Raw genomic sequence first — 15,115 nt, forward strand, 5'->3', positions numbered from 1 at the left:
ATCAGCGCAATGACACCATGCAGTGGGCAAGAGTGCATGGCCATTCAAGTTAATTTTTCTGCTGCTCGAGTATAAAATCTACTCAAGCGGCAGCAAATCCACTTGAGGTGCAATCTCTCTCCGGACAGCTCACGACCACCTGCAACTGCCCACATTACAAAACTGCGCTAGAGGATACCAAATCTTGCTTGTGCTCGCCAGCTCACATTTCTGGAGCCTTGCAGGAAAACAAATCCAGCACACAGAGCCAAATTCTCCCAAGTCCGCAGGTGGAATGAAAAATTCCACCCACTCCAGGTAAGGACACGTAAAGTATGTTTAGCAAAGTATGGGAGATTTCATTCAGTTGCACATGCCGCAGACACTGTTTGTGGTAATATCCAGGAAATCAACAGTAACAAACGGCCCACCAGACCACAAAACATACCCACAAACAGTGGTGCTGGAATAATTTTCAGAGTAGGGGTGCTGCCATCATTATTCTATCACTGAACTCAGGGACTGTGAAAAGTCAATTTGTTTTGCAAAGAATTGTAGCAAATGAGCCGCGCCCATTCAGCAGGAGAGCAGTAAGTAGCTGGGGGAGAGTTTTACATATCCTATATATCTCATTATCATTTACAGACCAGACATGTTCCCTTGAAATGACCACTATCTTTGCATATATTTTTACTTGGGTATCACCTAGTAAAGTGTCTTGAAATACAAAAATCCTATTTAAATCGTTGTTTCCATCACACTTGATAGTTACCCAAAAAGCGCCTAACTTGTGTTTTCCTAAGTGCTGATATATTTTCAAATATTTATGCAGTTCATTTACGGGCATTTCAATCCAGCCTTTCCTTTCACACTAGCACCAAAGCCACACTGCTCACTTTACAATTTTACAAAATCCTCTCACTAAATAAAATGTTAGGGTTGCACAAGACAGACAACTTGATGGGTCACTTACAAATATCAGTCCTAAAAAGTGTGTGTATATAAATCTTTATGTATAAACATATGAACAGGTTAGGCTAAATTTTTTAATTCAGCTTTATTCATAGGGATCACTACATCGATCTCTCTATATATATATACACATACATACATATACACACACAAAGAAAGTCAGCTCTAAACATTTTAAGCAAAAAGCACAGTTTCGCGGTGATAGGTAGTTGGACAATCTAAGGTGTGGCACTGTACACTGTTCTCTCGGTGTCTCCACCTGGCACCTGCTTCAGCTGTGGTGCTAAGGATCAAGGGGGCGTGAAAAATTGAGCTTGAGCACGGGCCTCATCTGCCCCCAGCACCGCCCCTTCTAGTCGGTCAGTGGTTCAGATAGGCCTATTTTGCTCGAGAAAAAGTTATCGCATGTCAGTTGCTACGAGGAACCAGTGACTTCCGGAGCGTGAGACTTTGATTACGCCAGCGTACTATGGATCGACATTTGGACCTTTCACCGCGAATGTAGGTTTCCATCAGTTCAAGGATCGTGCAAATCAGAGTGCACTCACTCTCTGTGCAAATCTGCTTGTGGACGGCTGCCAACACTGAGCAGCTGGAAGCTGTTGGGGCACTTGATTATTTCAAGGCCATGTCAATGACTGCCAGGCCCCCACCCTTATCAGCCTATGTGCATTCACGTGCATGGAATTCTCCCAGAAGACTCACTCTGCTTCTGCACTACCCCCAACACACTGGCTGTGCAGCTGAGCAGCAGAGTTAAAAAACCCAGGCTCCTGGTACAGGTATGTCCCCTTCCTTCCACAGCTGACCTAGCATTCAACAAGGGGATTGCAGTGCCTTGACCCAAACAGCAATCCATTTTGGTAACCTGGTAACCCCGCCCCCCCACCCTCCACACACACACACACACACACACACACACACACACACACACACACACTTCATTCGAATCAATATGTAATCGGGGCCATAGTGAGATATTGTCTCCAGTTCTGACCTTCTCACCTACAAATCATTCGTTTTCAGTGTGTTAGTCTAATTAGTTCAAGGACAGGAAATAAGACTACAAAACCCAGAATGCATTAGCCTGTCACACAAAAGTCCAAGAAGGTTGTCTGGAACAACCAGAACGCTGTAGTCATCACAAAGAGAAGAAAAGGTCGAGAAAGAGTGTAGGGGTTGTGCCCACTCGCTTGTGTGCATAACGCATTGAGTGGAGCAAGTGCTATTGGGTGGCCTTGATAGCCAATTGAGACCATATTTGCAGGAGCTCTGGCATGATGTGGTGCGTCCTGGTGCGGACTATTGTATGTTGGTAGGGCTGGAGATGAGTCAGTCTCTTCTTTTAACTGAACTTTGACATGTGCCGGACTCCTGCCCAGGCCCAAAATCCTTTCAGAATCACTCAGCAGTCATGAAATAGTCCAGCTCCCTCTAGCCACCATTGATCACCCCCGCTGTGGCTAGCAGCTGAAGTTCTCTCTAGCCCCCCTCCGACAAGGAGGACGTGGAATTGGAGCCCCAGAGTTCCTTGTAGCTTGGCTGGGGCGCATTTCCTCCTGATGTCCGCGTGTCTCACTTTTAAGATGCTGCTTATTTTAAAAGGAAATAAAGTACAGGCTCGAGTTACTGTATTTTTGGACCGGCTTTGGAAACTCTCGGCCTAATTAAAGAGGCATGTTAGGCTCAGCTCAAGGGGGAGGGTAATGGGCTTGTGGGGCAGTGGGGGCGAGCTGGAAACCCAATCTGAAACCAGAGATCTGCTTACAAGCCAGGCTGACTGCGGCTTACCGTCAATAAAGCCGTCTTCTCTGAAGTCTGCCATCAGATCAGATATGTGCAGAGGGAATTGGGACATATTTTGCAGACGTTTCAGACTTATATTGCTTGTCCTTTTGGTTCAATGTCTACTTTTTAGGTTTTGCCTGCGAGACATCGCTGTCGGTTGTGAGACATAATGTTAGTTTACAGTAGGCATCGAGCCTGCCCATTGCATACCACTGGCTGGCTTCACTGCCACCCTCACTGGCTTCCTTCTTATTCACTGATGCGTGTGGGCGTTCCTTCCTCTTCTTTTGTTTATCCCTCCCCTGTAGTATGGACGCAATATTGTGTCCTTAAACTGCTCGCATTTTCTGGCGCTACATTTTTGTTTTTTTTGTTAAAGAACCCCATGGGAGTCCATGTGTTTCCAGCTGTCTCCCTAATGTCCTCCACTACCCCCTTTCACACTGCTCTCTCATCTAATTGGTCCTCCCCAGTTCTATCTGTGATATATCGCCTTTGTGTGCTCTTCCACCCACATTACTTCTCCACATATGCTTCTCCCTGTCCCAGCTCCATGTTGCTCTTTCTCATGCCCATTTGCCCATCTCCTGCCCCTTCATGCTCCTCTCTCATGCACTTTTGCTGCCACACGCAGCCTCTGTGTTGCTTCTGCTCCTTCCTCACCTTCAATACTGCTTCCTGCCCTCCCCCCATCCTTCTTCAGCCCCCATAGGTGCCCCATTTTGCATCCACTCCCTCCAGTCCATGTGCTTTCAACACCTGCTTTCCCCTCAAGTTGCTTCTGTGCCGCCCCACTCGGATTGCTCCCCCCCTCAGCTTTCCAGATAAAAAACATGTTCTTTTTCTTTATATTTCCCGATTCGACTTGGATCAGCAAGTAAAGAGAAAAAAACGGCTTCCTCCTTTTTGTAGACGCATGCATGGATGTTACAAGAAGGTACCATAGGCTTCTTGTTACCTCATTTAGCCATGCTGCACATCATCTGACATGCTGTCCAGCGTGCCTAAAAGGCAGTGGCTAAACCAATTGGTCAAAAAGGCAAGGTCTATTGGCTTTGTCAATACTTGTTAATACTGATGAATATAAGAACTAGTCAATTTGGAGAGAAAGGAAATAAGGCAAGGAAATTAGGGAAATAAAGGATATTTGCCCAAGACAACACGAATCAGGTTGAGAACCCTGGATCCAAATTGTTTTCAGACGACTCATGTTGGGATACCTGAATCCACATTTCTATCAGAGGAGTTTTCTCTAGAATATGTGTCCTACACATTCCACCCAATCAAACCTCACCTGCAATCTATTTTCTCGTGAAACTTAGATGTTTATGACGTGGGAATGAGGATTAACATGCAGATACAAACACACTATGTTCTTTCCTGAAGGTCGTTCCCCATTACTAAGCCATTTAGTGCAGTGGTCCCAACCTTTTCACACCTCTTGGACCCCCACTTTATCATTGCTGGAACCCGAGGACCCCCACTGAATCATTATTGGAATCCGGGGACCCCCTACTAAGCCATTAGTGAAAGCTAGGGTCCTAATCTGTTAATTTTAGTTTATTTTCTGAGCAGTCGCGGACCCCCTGATGAGGCTTCGCCGACCCCCAGGGGTCCCCGGACCACAGGTTGGGAACCACTGATTTAGTGGATATGAATCCATTTGCTTTTGGCTGGTGGAAGTTTGCACTGGCTTCACCACCCCTGTTAATTCCAGGTATGGTAAATCTGAGGGACTCAGAATCTGCCATGTTAGATTTCCTGCAACGATACCACTCCACCCATCATGTGATTAGATTCTATTTCTTCTCTCTAAGCCTTTCCTGTGATCTACTGCTGGACTGTATAAAGAAACTAAGTAAAAGAATAATGCACAAAGGATTAGGGATCAGATTTTGAATTGATATACAAACCTGAGCACTGTGGGAAATTGGGTCTGATTGAATAGGTTGATCATGTTTTCTTAGAGATTTGCTTCCTGTTCATGCATAAGATACAGGGCACCCTGTTTAACTGCTACAAACTTTGAAACAAGCATAGGCAAAGCCAACAGGTTTGCCAGTGTCTGCCATTTGGTTTTGTCAATGCTTGTTTTTCTTTGTCAGAGTTTTTGCAAAACTTTATTCATGGGAAAGCTGCTGGGTTTCTCATCAATCTATAAAAAAGAAGCTAAAAGCCAAAAGCCAACATTTCTTTGGTCTCAAAAGGCAAACATTGCCATAGTCACTGGCACTGTAATAAACTACTTTATGCGTGGGTGTGAAAGGCAGAATGCCACCACAACACATTTTGCAGAAATGCATTCTGAACACCAAATATTGTTTCAATTAGGTACTTAAAAAAAAATAGTGATATCAGCCCGAAGGACTCTGGTAGCACACTGTTCAAGATTTGAAATATATTATTTTAATCACTCTGCCAAGCACAGGTTCACAAATCTACATCTGGATGTAAATTTCAGTTGACCAATTACAAATCGTTTTAGTGTATCCAATTACAGCATCTGTTTTTTGGACATTGGACTCAAAGGCCCATACTAAAAAAAGTGCCAAGGGGGTGTGGTCACATGCAAATGAGGCAACACATTTTCTTTGCACTGTATTACAGACGGGGGCAGTCAAGCACGCACAGATTGTGGGCTAAAAGAGATGGTGTACAGTTGTGCACCTCAAGGGCATCCCTTGGGAGGGAGTCACAAAAGTCCTATCGAGCAGAGACGTTTTAAAGCATGGGCAAAGTGGGCTCTGGCCAAGGGCCCCAGCCTTTTAGGGGTCCCCTCATAGACCCAGCTCTGCTTTACAGGGTTTTGCCTGATGACTTTGAAGTACAAGTTACTTACCTTCGGTAACAAAATATCTGGTAGAGACATATTCTAGTTGCAGATTCCTTACCTTAGAATTTTCCCTCAGGCATCATACTGGATCCGGAGATTTTTTCTTCGAGCAATACTCTTGCGCGTTGGTAGGTGGCGTCAGTCGACTCCGCAGGCGTCGTAGGCGTTGTGGTCGCCGTGATGACGTCGGGAGTAGTACATAGGCACTGCCCTCGCACAGTGACATCAGTTTCTTTTAACGACTTTCCACGCCAGAGCGCAGAGCCGCTAAGAACACTGATATTGGTGCATCAGAGCTAAGGACCTGAAAGGGGGGAGGATGGGTGGGCGGTAAGGAATCTGCAACTAGAATATGTCTCTACCAGATATTTTGTTACCTAAGGTAAGTAACTTGTACATCTAATAGAGACTTCTAGTTGCAGATTCCTTACCTTACAATAGATACCCAAGCAATGCCATCCTCGGTGGTGGGCTGCGAACTAAGATCATGTGTAAGGAAATGCCTCCTTGGCATGGTTACCCCCTGACTTTTTGCCTTTACTGATGCTAAGTTATGACTTGAAAGTGTGCTGGGACCCTGCTAACCAGGCCCTAGCACCAGTATTCTTTCCCTAAATTGTACCTTTGTCTCCACAATTGGCACCACCCTGGAACCTAGGCAAGTCCCTTGTAACTGGTACCCTGGTACTGAGGGCCCTGATGCCAGGGAAGGTCTCTAAGGGCTGCAGCATGTCTTATGCCACCCTAGGGACCCCTCACTCAGCACATGCACAGTGCCTCACAGCTCATGTGTGCTGGTGGGGAGAAAATTACTAAGTCGACATGGCAGTCCCCTCAGAGTGCCATGCCAACCACACACTGCCTGTGGCATAGGTAAGTTACCCCTCTAGCAGGCCTTACAGCCCTAAGGCAGGGTGCACTATACCACAGGTGAGGACATAAGTGCATGAGCACTATGCCCCTACAGTGTCTAAGCAAAACCTTAGACATTGTAAGTGCAGGGTAGCCATAAGAGTATATGGTCTGGGAGTTTGTCAAACACAATCTCCACAGCACTATAATGGCTACACTGAAAACTGGGAAGTTTGGTATCAAACCTCTCAGCACAATAAATGCACACTGATGCCAGTGTACAATGTATTGTAAAATACACCCAGAGGGCATCTTAGAGATGCCCCCTGAAAACATACCGACTTCCAGTGTAGGCTGACTAGTTTTTGCCAGCCTGCCACACACCAGACATGTTGCTGGCCACATGGGGAGAGTGCCTTTGGCCAGGAACAAAGCCTGTACTGGGTGGGGGTGCTTCTCACCTCCCCCTGCAGGAACTGTAACACCTGGCAGTGAGCCTCAAAGGCTCACCCCCTTTGTTAAAGCGCCAAAGGGCATCCCAGCTAGTGGAGATGCCCGCCCCTCCGGCCACTGCCCCCACTTTTGGCGGCAAGGCTGGAGGAGGTAATTAGGAAAACAAGGAGGAGTCACCCACCAGTCAGGACAGCCCCTAAGGTGTCCTGAACTGAGGTGGCCCTTACTTTTAGAAATCCTCCATCTTGTGGATGGAGGATTCCCCCAATAGGATTAGGGATGTGCCCACTCCCCACAGGGAGGAGGCACAAAGAGGGTGTAGCCACCCTCAAGGACAGTAGCCATTGGCTACTGCCCTCCCAGACCTAAACACCCCCCTAAATTCAGTATTTAGGGGCCACCAGAACCCAGTAAACTAGATTCCTGCAACCCTAACAAGAAGAAGGGCTGCTGACCTGAAGCCCTGCAGTGAAGACGGAGACGACAACTGCTTTGGCCCCAGCCCTACCGGCCTGTCTCCCAACTTTGAGGAAAAACTGCAACAGCGACGCATCCAACAGGGACCAGCGACCTCTGAAGCCTCAGAGGGCTGCCCTGCAACCAAGGACCAAGAAACTCCTGAGAACAGCGGCCCTGGTCAACAATCTGCAACTTTCTGCAACAAAGAAGCAACTTTAAAGAGTTAACATTTCCCGCTGGAAGTGTGAGACTTTCCACTCTGCACCCGACGCCCCCAGCTAGACCTGCGGAAAACAAACACCTCAGGGAGGACTCCCTGGCTACTGCAAGCCTGTGAGTAACCAGAGATGACACCCATGAGCCCCCACAGGAACACCTGCAGAGGAAATCCAGAGGCTCCCTCTGACGGCGACTGCCTGTAACAAGGGACCTGACGCCTGGAACCAACACTGCACCCGCAGCCCCCAGGACCTGAAGGAACCGAACTCCAGTGCAGGAGCGACCCCCAGGCGACCCTCTGCCTAGCCCAGGTGGTGGCTACCCCGAGGAGCCCCCCCTGTGCCTGCCTGCATCGTTGAAGAGACCCCCGGGTCTCCCCATTGCTTTCAATACAAAACCCGACACCTGTTTGCACTCTGCACCGGGCCGCCCATGTGCCTCTGAGGGTGTACTTTCTGTGCCTACTTGTGTCCCCCCCCCCGGTGCCCTACAAACCCCCCTAGTCTGCCCCCGAGGACACGGGTACTTACCTGCTGGCAGACTGGAACCGGGGCACCCCTGCTCCCCATTGAAGCCTATGTGTTTTCGGCACCTCTTTGACCTCTGCACCTGACCGGCCCTGATCGGCTGGTGTGGTAACTCTGGGGTTGCATTGAACCCCCAACGGTGGGCTACCTTGGACCCTACTTTGAACCCTGTAAGTGTTTTACTTACCTGTGAACTTAACAATTACTTACCTTCCCCAGGAACTGTTGATTTTTGTAGTGTGTCCACTTTTAAAATAGCTTATTGCCATTTTCGTCAAAACTGTACATGCTATTTAGATTATTCAAAGTTCCTAGAATACCTGAGTGAAATACCTTTCATTTGAAGTATTACTTGTAAATCTTGAACCTGTGGTTCTTAAAATAAACTAAGAACATATATTTTTCTATATAAAAACCTTTTGGCCTGGAGTAAGTCTTTGAGTGTGTGTTCCTCATTTATTGCCTGTGTGTGTACAACAAATGCTTAACATTACCCTCTGATAAGCCTACTGCTCGACCACACTACCACAAAATAGAGCATTAGAATTATCTCTTTTTGCCACTAACTTACCTCTAAGGGGAACCCTTGGACTCTGTGCACACTATTTCTTACTTTGAAATAGTATATACTGAGCCAACTTCCTACATCATACTAGAAACTCCTGCAGGTCCGAACGACCAAAGTAGCCGGCCCGACGGACCTGACTGTCCAGGCAGTAATGCTTAGCAAACGTGTGCAGAGACGCCCATGTAGCTGCCTGACAGATATCCAGGACAGGAACTCCGCGTGCTAACGCAGTGGATGCAGCTGTGGCCCTGGTAGAATGAGCCCGCAAGCCGCCAGGAGTTTGCTTTTTCGCCAAAGCGTAGCACATTTTGATGCAAAGAAGCACCCATCGAGAGATGGTACGTTTCTGCACCGCCTTCCCTTTCTTCGCACCCACATAGCCAACAAAGAGTTGATTGTCCACCCGGAAGTCGTTAGTACGATTGAGATAGAACGACAACGCTCTTTTTGGGTCCAGATGTTGGAGTCTCTCCTCCTCATGGGAAGGATGTGGGGGTGCGTAGAAGGTAGGCAAAGTGATGGACTGGCCTACATGAAATGGTGTAACCACCTTAGGAAGGTAGGAAGCTCTAGTGCGTAACACCACTTTGTCGGGGTGTACGGACAAGTACAGAGGCTTTGAAGAAAGGGCCTGAAGCTCACTCACCCTGCGAGCAGAGGTGATGGCGAAAAGAAAGACAGTTTTGAATGTGAGGAGCCATAAGGGACAATTATGCATAGGCTCAAAGGGAGTACACATCAAGAAAGTAAGCACAAGTTTAAGATCCCACTGAGGCATGATGAAGGGAGTGGCAGGAAATAAGTGTGTGAGCCCCTTTAAGAGCCTACTCACAAGAGGAGAATTAAAGAGTGAGGGCTGATCAGGAAGCCTAAGAAAGGCAGAAATGGCAGACAGATACCCCTTAAGGGTGCCCAATGCAGAGCCCTGCTGGGCTAAGGAAAGAATGAATAGAAGAACCTCTGAACTAGGGGCAGATAGGGGGTCAACAGATTTGCTGGTGCACCATGCCACAAATTTATTCCAACGACAGTTGTATACAGTTTTAGTCGAGGGACGCCTGGCTGCCAAGATAACATTGCAGACTTCGGGTGGAAGGGCAAATGCCGTCAACTGTTGCCGCTCAATCTCCACGCATGAAGGCGGAGGTTGGACAGGTTTGGGTGGAGGACCGTCCCTTGCTGCTGCAACAGAAGATCCGCTCGAAGAGGCAGTCTGAGTGGAGGATGAATGGACATGCTCAGTAGCTCGGGATACCACACTCTCCGAGCCCAGTCCGGAGCCACCAAGATAACTTGGGCCCGGTCGCTCTTGATCTTCTTGAGAACTATGGGCAGAAGAGGGATAGGTGGGAAGGCGTAAAGGAGGCCGGAGTTCCACTCGTGACGAAAAGCGTCAACGAGCGAGTGCCGCCTTGGAAACTCCAACGCGCAAAATAGCTGACATTGCGCGTTCTCTGCGGAGGTGAACAGATCTAACCAAGGCTCTCCCCACTTGAGAAAGAGACCTTGCGCCACCTCCGGATGGAGACACCATTCGTGATCAACAGTGCGTCAGTGTCTGAGTTTGTCTGCTCTGGCGTTGGGAGAGCCAGCCAGATGTTGAACCATCAGGGTAATGTCTTGATGTTCCAGCCACATCCAGAGGCGTAGTGCCTCCTGACATAGGGTCCAGGACCCTACCCCACCCTTGTTTGTTGAAGGCGGTAGTGTTGTCCGTGAACACCTGCACCACTTTCCCTTTGAGAGAGGGAAGGAATGCTTTCAACGCAAGTCTGATTGCCCGGAGCTCCAGCATGTTGATGTGGAGTCCCGACCTTGCTGGAGCCCACAGGCCGCCTCTGATCTTCGCCTCTCCCATGTGGCCGCCCCTACACAGAAGCAATGCATCTGTCACTATTGAGAGATCTGGTTGGGGAGGGGAGAGGGATCTGCCATTGACCCAACTGGGATTCGAAAGCCACCAATGCAGGTCTTTCGCAGTCCCCTCTGAGATCGGGACCATGTTGGAGAGATTCCCCTGATGCTGCGCCCACTGGAACTTCAAGTCCCACTGCAGAGCCCGCATATGCCACCTGGCATGTGTTACTAGCAGGATGCAGGAGGCCAAGAGGCCTCACCGAAACCCAAGACCAAGACTGAAAGATCGGAATCATAGCCTGAATGTCTTGGACTCGCTTTTGGAGAGGATAATCCTGAAACCGCACTGTGTCCAGAACTGCCCCAATGAAAGGGAGTGTCTGAGAGGGAGTCAGGTGTGACTTCAGCACGTTGATAGTGAACCCCAGCTGGTGCAGGAGGTTCGCCGTAGTCTGGAGGTGTGAGACCACTGTCTGGGGCGAAGGCGCCTTCAACAGCCAGTCGTCTAGGTAGGGGAAGACTGAGACCCCTAACCTGCGCAGATGAGCTGCAACCACCGCCATCACTTCTGTGAACACCCGAGGGGCACTGGTAAGGCCGAAAGGGAGCACGGTAAACTGAAAGTGCTCGTGGCTTACCACGAATCGTAGGTAACGTCTGTGGGCAGGCAGGATGGGGATGTGGAAATAAGCGTCCTGCAAGTCCAACACTACCATCCAGTCTTCTGGGTCTAAGGCAGACAGAACCTGAGCCAGGGTGAGCATTTTGAACTTCTCCTTCTTGAGGAAGTAGTTCAGGTCCCGAAGATCTAGGTTAGGGCGCAAGCCTTTGTCCTTCTTTGGTATCAGAAAGTAGTGGGAATAACAACCACAACCTACTTCTGGCACAGGGACCCTTTCTACAGCTCCCTTGGCCAAGAGAGCTGTGACTTCCTGGCGGAGAAGCACCAAATGATCCTCCAAAAGGGGATGGAAGGATGGTGGCATGTGTGGTGGTGCGGATTCGAAATGGAGGGAGTAGCCCTTCTGAATTATTTGCAAAACCCACCCGTCCGTGGTGATATGTTCCCAGTGGGGGAGGTGATGGCGGATTCTTCCACCTACTGGGCGGGAGTGAGGGGGCGGACTAGAAAGGTTTGGAGGCTGCTGCGGGGGCAGGGGTGGACTGGACAGACCTCTGGTTCCCTGTCCCACGACCACGTGGGATTCCACGTCCCCGGCCACGCATAGGCTGTCCAGCGTGCATGGCCCAGTGGCTGGGTTGAGGATGCGACAGGGCGCCCCTTCCGTGGCCACAAAAGGGATGAAAAGCGGACTGTGGGGGGCGTGTGGCGGCAGAAAGGCCAAGGGGTCAAGTCGTAGCCCTGGACTCCTTGAACCTCTCCAAGGCCGAGTCTGCTTTATCTCCGAAGAGACGGGTGCCATCAAAGGGCATGTCCATGAGTGACTGTTGGACATCCCCCGAGAAACCAGAAGTATGTAACCAGGCATGGCGCCATATGGCCACTGTCGTAACAACCGATCTGCCCAGAGAGTCGGTCGTATCCAGCCCACAACGGATGGTGAACTTCGCCGCGTCTCTCCCATCTTTGACTGCTTGAGAGACGATAGCACTGGCCTCCTCCGGTATCTGCGGCGCACTTGCGCAACCGTATCCCACAGGGAGTGGGAATAATGGCCCAAAAGGCGTGCGGTATTCACGGACTGCAGCGCGAGGCTGGAGGAAGAAAATAACTTCTTACCAAATTGTTCCAGCCTTTTGGATTCCCTATCGAGGGGTGCGGAAGGGAACACGCCAGAAGAAGAGGACGCCTGGATAACAAGACTCTCAGGCGTAGGATGTTGGGACAGGAACTTCGGGTCGGTCGGAGCAGGCCAATGGCAGCGAGCAATCGTCCTGTTCACAGGAGCCCCTGTGTTGGGTTTGGACCACGTACCCAAAAGGACATCAGTGAAGGCTTCATTAAATGGGAGAAGGGGTTCAGATGTAGAAGCCCCAGGCTGAAGCACCTCCGTCAGGAGGTTAGACCTGACTGCGACAGACACCGCTCCGACTTCGAGTCGTCCGGAATGAGAATCGGGTCGACGACGATAGTGGGCACTACCGACATCGTGAGTGTCGCTAAACGACCCGGTGCCGGGTAAGGTCTCGACTGTGCGACTGGCTTTGGTGCGGATCCGCGCACGGATCCGGAGGCGACCTCGGTGGCCGGGGCCGAAGCTGCCGGTGCAGAACTGGAAGGCCCCTCAGCCAAGCTCCTTGGGCCCGAAGGCGCCGTATCGGGGTCGGCACGCCCAAAAATGAGGCGCATGGCCTCGTAGAACTCCTTGAGTTGAGCGGGGGTCCCTCCGGCTCCGGGAAACTCGGGGAAGCGCGGAGCTGACCCACACGTAGGCTCCGAGGATGGAGGCCTAGTTCGTGGATGCTCGTCCCGCGTCGTGTCTACCGAGCGACGGGGTGAAGTCGGGAAGCGATGGGACTTCTTTGACTTCTTCTTACCTTGACCCAAAGATTTTGAAGAAGACCAGTGATGGTGGCTCTGCGACCGATCTCAAGACCTTCCTCTCGAGAGAGATCGGGATCTACGCGGAGTCGAGTGCCGGGCCGCCATCAGCTTTAGGGACCGCTCCCTCAAAGCCTTCGGATGCATCGCCCGGCACTTGGAGCACGACTTTGGGTTGTGGTCGCGCTCGAGGCACCACAGGCAGACACGATGAGGGTCTGTCACCGACATCATGCGGTGGCAGTCGTCGCACTGCTTGAACCCGGTCTTCGGGGACATCCTTGACGCACCAAAGGTCGCACCAAAAAATATTGACAAAACTGTTGAATTCGGCCAAAAAATAGCCGATGGTAGCTCTCTCTCGGATCAGCACGTGGCGCGGAAAGAAAAGAACTGATGTCACTGCGCGAGGGCGGCGTCTATGTATTACTCCCGACGTCATCAGGGCGACCATGACGCCTATGACGCCTACGTCGCTTGCGGAGTCGACCGACTCCACCTACCGACGCGCAAGGGTATTGCTCAAAGAAAAAATCTCTGGATCCAGTCTGACGCCTGGGGGAAAATTCTAAGGTAAGGAATCTGCAACTAGAAGTCTCTATCAAATGAATTCTTCAACAGTTGGTTTTAAATCGTTTGCCTCTCATTTATTTTTAATGTGGGTGATGTGTAGGAGTCTATTACAGACATTTTGCAGATAAATGTTGGGCTTGTTTCATGCAACATCCATAAAGAATAAACTTTCTTTTAGGTCAAACTAGAACATCACATATGAATAATTGGAAGGTGTCACAGAATTATTTGTAGTAACATTAGTGAGCTACTGCTGTGGTAAAATATTGAAAACACACTATCCCTGAATATTAGATGTAAACACATTTGGAATTTGGACGAGTGCCTATGCACAAACTAACCTGGTCACAGGGGGCATTAAAGAGATGAAATTGGTCATAAATTCATGGCCCCAAAATATATTTGGCCCATGGCTCCCAAAATCCTTAAGTTGTCCCTGCTATGGACAATCGACATCCCCCTGAAGATAGTACAGTCCCTCACATGTTGCTTGAAACAGCCGGTCTTTGCACAGATATGCAAATGCAGGTTGTGCCTGATTGCGATCAGTTCGTTCATGGTGCAATGTCTTGGTCTGCAAGCGGCGCACACAAGAGTGCAGCATAGCACAGAGAGGCACATTGAGACTTCTAAAGATTATGGCCCTCTATGTGAAGCAAAACCAAAAAAGTGAAGAACTTTTTCTCCAGCGGCAATAGATGTTATAAGAGGTTAGTGGGGAGTCGTTTGGGCCAATGTAGATAACATTTCTCATTCACAGTCCATTAATTGTGAAAAAAGTTGAACAAAACAAGCGGAAACCAGCAGAGGGGTAGCTCCAGGGGGGTTTGTGGGGTGTCACACCCCCTAAAACTGTACTCTGGTACAAGTACTTTCAGTAGGGTAATGTGAAGTGTCTGTCGGGTTTCCCCTGGGATTTTTACAAGCCCACATTGTCAAAAAGACACACTCTTTCATCTATGTATTGAAGGCATTAACAAATGCAGATTAGTTGAAAAAAAAATTGCGTTTTAAGTACCTCTAACAATTGCATTCCCCCCTTTCCACTGCCACTTAATCTCCCTCTGCTGTGTTTTAACACAATGTCCGGGCATGATTGTTGGGAAATCTGAAGCTCACACCCCCCAAGTTATACAAATAAAACTACGCCCCTGGGAAGCAGTGACAACAAGGTGTTCCTGTGCTTAATAAGTCAGGAACTGTCAGGGACCGAGGGCCTGTACTTCTTTAAAATGAAATGCGAGTGCAAGCACGTCTCAGCCAGGCAAAATACTCTTAGTGGGAGACTACGGTACTTTTTAGCAGCAAACATCCACTCGGGGTGGTGAGCTCCCCCACGTCTGAATTTTCATTTCGTGCAGTGACGTGGATCAAAGGGAAAAAACTGGAAACGTCCGACTCTCAGGGAGAGATGTAAGGAAGAGCTTTCAAAAAAACGGGGAAGAAGAAGAAAATAAGGAAAAAACTGTACAGATTTTGAACAACCAAAGCATTTTGGGATACTGCCAACGCAGCTAGGCTATTGTCCCCAA

The sequence above is a fragment of the Pleurodeles waltl genome, chromosome 12 (genome assembly GCF_031143425.1).
Source record: "Pleurodeles waltl isolate 20211129_DDA chromosome 12, aPleWal1.hap1.20221129, whole genome shotgun sequence".
Lineage (NCBI taxonomy): Eukaryota > Metazoa > Chordata > Amphibia > Caudata > Salamandridae > Pleurodeles > Pleurodeles waltl.